This window comes from Podarcis cretensis (genome assembly GCF_951804945.1).
Source record: "Podarcis cretensis genome assembly, chromosome: 7".
Taxonomy (NCBI): Eukaryota; Metazoa; Chordata; class Lepidosauria; order Squamata; family Lacertidae; genus Podarcis; species Podarcis cretensis.
The window spans coordinates 25,102,814-25,107,959 of NC_137176.1; positions in this window are offsets into that span (position 1 = coordinate 25,102,814).

A 5,146-nucleotide genomic window follows, 5' to 3' on the forward strand; every position below is an offset into this window, starting at 1 on the left:
GCACCGTCCACTGGGATATAAACCATGCCGTTAATGGGGACCTAGGGTGCAGGAGCTATGAGGGCGCGCATCTGGATAATCGGGCACAGCATGGTGCATTGGGCCAGGGTCCGCGCCATCAATTCCGGTCTCGGGCCGCACCTTAGCTACATCAATATATCTTGGATCTCTCGAAGGAGAATGCGTTGGGCCAAAAATGTTGCCCGCTATTAGGGCCAGAGCGGCGGCGGAGGGGCCCCCAGATGCTTTAGTTATCCAATTAGGCGAAAAGTATTAGCTTACAGAAAGGCAGTCGACTTGATGTGGCATATCTTTAGTGACTTGGAGGAACTTAAGGCCTCTTACCCAAACGTCACTACTATTTTATTTGGGCCTCGTGGATGGAGAGGCGGGTTTGGAGAGATTGCAGGTGCCCGATAGCCATAAACAGGGCTAGGAAAGCCTGGCATTGGGCGGTGGTGCGTAGAGTGGCAGCCCTGGGTGGGAGTGGCATTGAGGGCCCACCCAGTGCCATGGTCATCCAGCTGGGCGAGAACGACTTGGCGTATAGGAAAGGGGTGGACTTGATATGGAACATTATCAGTGACTTGGAATTGTTGAGGGCATCCCATGAAAACATTACAATAATTTGGTCATCTTTGCTGGAAAGGCGATGTTGGCGGGATGCAGAAAAACCCGTGGCTGTGAACAAAGCTAGGAGGATTGTGGAGCGCACGGTGGCTCGTAGAGTGGCCGCATGGGGCGGTCGGGTCATTCAGCACCCATGCATACGGTTTGACAAGGAAATGCTTTATCGCTGGGATGGCGTGCATCTATCTGATGCTGACAATGTTATTTGGTTGGCAGATATTTTTCAAGGCGTTAGGGATTGGTTACAGGTCTGAGGGTATTGGCGGTGAGCCGGCTTGCGGCTCGGTGGCGGTAGGCATTGGCCGGGGTATTATCATGCAGATGAGGTTGGGGGGGAGGAACGCCATCACCTCCCCCAATGCTTGAAGGGTAGTTCGTTAAAGGACTCCGAGGGGCGACGCCTCGTCCGAAACCTACGGAGGCTAGGGCCTAAAGCGCGCCCCCGAGCGGTAACCCCTCGGGGAGCGCCTAGGGATATGCATCTCGGGTGGCTCCCCCTGTTGGTGTTTAACCCTTCCCGGTCAGACCGGATAGTCGGTTAGGGCCAATGCCTAAAGCCAATACCCTTCTTTCCTGTAATCAATAAAGTTGTGGCCATTTTCGCCCATTAACCTAAAACTCTGTATCCGTTGTCTTCATTTATTCCACCTGTGGGGGGGAGGGAATAGCCACACAATGCCCCTTCCGATCTTCAGGAGGAGGGGGGGTTGTGGGATCACGACCCCGCCCACACTCGCTCTCGCGAGGCTGGCGTCAGCCTCGCGGGAGACAGGGATTCACCCCATTAGCATACCCTGTGGCGCCAGCCAATCGGCTGGCTGCAGGGGCGGGCCTTCGTAGGGCCACTTAAGGTCAGGGCGGCCCCTGGCTCGCCCCCTTTCTTCCCTGGAGACGACGCGGTTTCCCACCCACCCGCCCTTTAGGTTTTGCCACTGACCTTGCTATGGGCTTCGGCTGGTCGCCGCAAGGGGCCTGGTAGGAGTTTTTCCATTTGGCTAATTGGCTGGTTTTGTGAGCCACTTGGTTTTTTCGCCTACCTCGTAGCAAATCGTCACAACTCCCTCGGTTTTGGCTGTAGGCATTGGCTGGGGTATTATCATGCAGATGAGGTTGGGGGGGAGGAACGCCATCACCTCCCCCAATGCTTGAAGGGTAGTTCGTTAAAGGACTCCGAGGGGCGACGCCTCGTCCGAAACCTACGGAGGCTAGGGCCTAAAGCGCGCCCCCGAGCGGTAACCCCTCGGGGAGCGCCTAGGGATATGCATCTCGGGTGGCTCCCCCTGTTGGTGTTTAACCCTTCCCGGTCAGACCGGATAGTCGGTTAGGGCCAATGCCTAAAGCCAATACCCTTCTTTCCTGTAATCAATAAAGTTGTGGCCATTTTCGCCCATTAACTTAAAACTCTGTATCCGTTGTCTTCATTTATTCCACCTGTGGGGGGGAGGGAATAGCCACACAACTAGCTCATTACCACTTCCAGGCAACAGCGAAGCACCTGAACTACCTCATCTGGTTAAGATGGAGGGAGAGCTGGACACCTCACTCCAAATCCCCTGATATTTGCCAAAAGCTTCACATATATTTTAAAGAGCATAGCCAACAAGAGCAACACGTGAGGAACCCCACAGGTTAACTCTCAAGGTACCATGCGATATTGCAACTTTTCAAAAGTGGCCTTAACAGCACAGTTCCCTCAATTCCCAACCTCTGAACCCATTCAATTGTATCAAAAGCCACTGAGAGGTCAGGGAGAACGAACAAATCTACACTCCTGCAATAACGATCATCAGCCAGGGTGATCACAGCAGTTTTAGTGCTGTGTTCAGACCTTAAGCAAGACCAAAACTGATCTAGCACAGTGAGACATCAATGTGCTGCCTTTCAGGTGTTGTGACTTCCATCATCCCTGGTCGAGTTGACTGGAGCTCATGAGTGAAGTTCAAAACACCTGGAGGGCACCATGTTGGCCACCCCTAGTCTAGATATCCACTCCCTCCATGCAGTCAAGTCAAGTTTTATTGCGGCAAAAGCCAGCGACACAGAACACCACAAGATCAAACAAAAGGAAATCAACAACAGCATCAAGAAAAGAAAAAAAAAATACACAAGGGAACTTCGCAGAACTACATGCACTCCTGTAGCTGGACCACCAGCACTCTCAAGCATCTTGTCCAAAGAGGAACATATTTTTTTTTTTGTAAACAGTGGAGGTTGCCTGGAAACATACACATACCAACAGGGGATACTTAAGAAAAAAGAAGAGGAAGTAAAACAATGTATCACAATAGAATTGTACATACTCAGAATACAATTGGGTTCTCTGTGCTAGAATGGCAAGTCTTCTTTACAGAAAACTATGGGTACTGCACAACTGGAATAATTTTACTACTGTTAATACAAGGGAGTGGCATTGTGATAGCTTATGAGATTAATCGCCTGGGCAGTTCCTGTGAAGCAAGAAGGAGGTTTGCAAACTGCGTGCATTGCTTGCAATTTCTGGGAAGGATTAACAAATCCGGCCCCATGAATTGAAAGCCCTGGGTGCCTGGAATGGATCTTAAATTCTTCTTAATTCTCTGTGGAATGTGCATATACATTAACATTTAGAATCATCTATCTTTCTCTTCTGCTACAGAATTTGTGGAAGCAGATATAGATAATCCATTCATTATTTTTTGTTTGCCATGTGAATTCTGATTCAGATATAGCATTAAAGCCAAATACTTACTTAAAATACAGCCGTACCTTGGAAGTCAAACGGAATCTGTGCTGGAAGTCTGTTTAACTTCCAAAACGTTTGGAAACCAAAGTGTTGCTTCTGATTGGTTGCTGGAAGCTCCTGCAGCCAATCAGAAACTGCAGAAGCTCCGTTGGACGTTCGGGTTCCAAAGAACGTTTGCAAACCGGAACTACTCACTTCTGGGTTTGCGGTGTTTGGGAGCTAAAACGTCAGAGTACCAAGGTGTTCAGGATCCAAGGTACGACTGTATCTGTAACTACCATGCTTCATTTAAAAAAACAAAACTTCCTGGGCAGTTCATATAATGGTTTAAAAAGCAACAACAGCTCAATTATGCTACTGGGGCGGGGGGACCATCTATTTTACTTATTTTATACAGTCCAAAAAGGGGGGGGACGACGACATTATAAGCTTCTGTTTATTTTTTGTTAAAACCATTTTGAGATTCTTTTTTAAAAAGCAGTAAATTGTTTAATAAATATTTAAATGTAGATCATATTACAACTCAAAACCATTTTGGTTGCGGCCAGAACATTTTGCTTTGGTTACATAGGATTCACAGGATACCACTTGTTTTCTCTCACATTTTATATTCTGATCCAGTTGAATCTTTTAGTATCTTTGTTACTTCCTCATATTACTTCCAACACATCACCAAACAGTTCCAATCTGCGCCGGAAATGGCCAGGGTTTTTTTATTATTATTCTGGAATGAAATTTGTCAGCCAATATCACAGATTATTAACACATATTCTCTCCAATTATCCCTACTAAATATGTGAACAGATACTATGAAGACATTTCACTGAAAGGAACTTTTAACATAGATGCTAGCAATTGCCAAGATCTCTATAGTACAACAGTGGAAATTGTTTTTTTTTAAATCTGACTATATTCTTATGGTATTCTTATGGAATGTACTTTTTGTTGGAGAGAGGTTTGGGAAACATTCTTAATCTCTGATAGCAGAGTTAGCACAATAGTGATTGCTCCAAGAACACTGAAACTTGATTAGATTTACATCTGCCCTCATCTGGGGGGGGGGGGATCTCCACAAAAATACTTAGGCTAGAATAAATCACAGACACTTAACTTTACAAATGGGTGAATATTTTACTCAGTTTCCAGAAGTTACAGCAAACAGCTCTCTATCCGTTGGCAGTAAAATAAAGATGAAAAAGGTTCCAAACTACTTAAAAAGCAAAGTACTTGGTTTCCTTATAAAAAGGATCATGCAATTTTTGGATTAGGAAAGATGCAGCTTTGAAAATCCTCTGTTAGAGATTCAGTTCATGTGTAAACAACCATGGACACATGGCTTCTTGAAGCACAAAAAAGACTTAAGCGGGGAGCAGAGGCTACTGAGAGCCTCCTAAGCCATACCTATTTGCAACCTGAGCTCAGGCAAACCCTTTCATGAACACAAGTGTAAGTCAATAACTGTGCATTACAAATTACTGCATAAAATATAACACACAACTCTAAGGGACAGGAAGCCCCCAATCATTTCTACTCAGTGTGAGGGGGGGGGGTTATTTCCTATAGCTTAGTTTCATATTAACAGGTCTTTCTCCCTGCTCTATTTAAAGAAATACGGTTGTTTTAATTTGGGCGTTATTATTTAAAATGTTTAGGCTTTCTATACACTGCCTTCAGTATATTATTGAATTTTTGTTATTGTTTACTTGCTTCTGTGGTTCCATAAGTTGAAAATAAATTTATAACAAGTATCTTCATTGCTTTACTCCTTCCTACCTTCTTCCTTGCCCTCTTCAC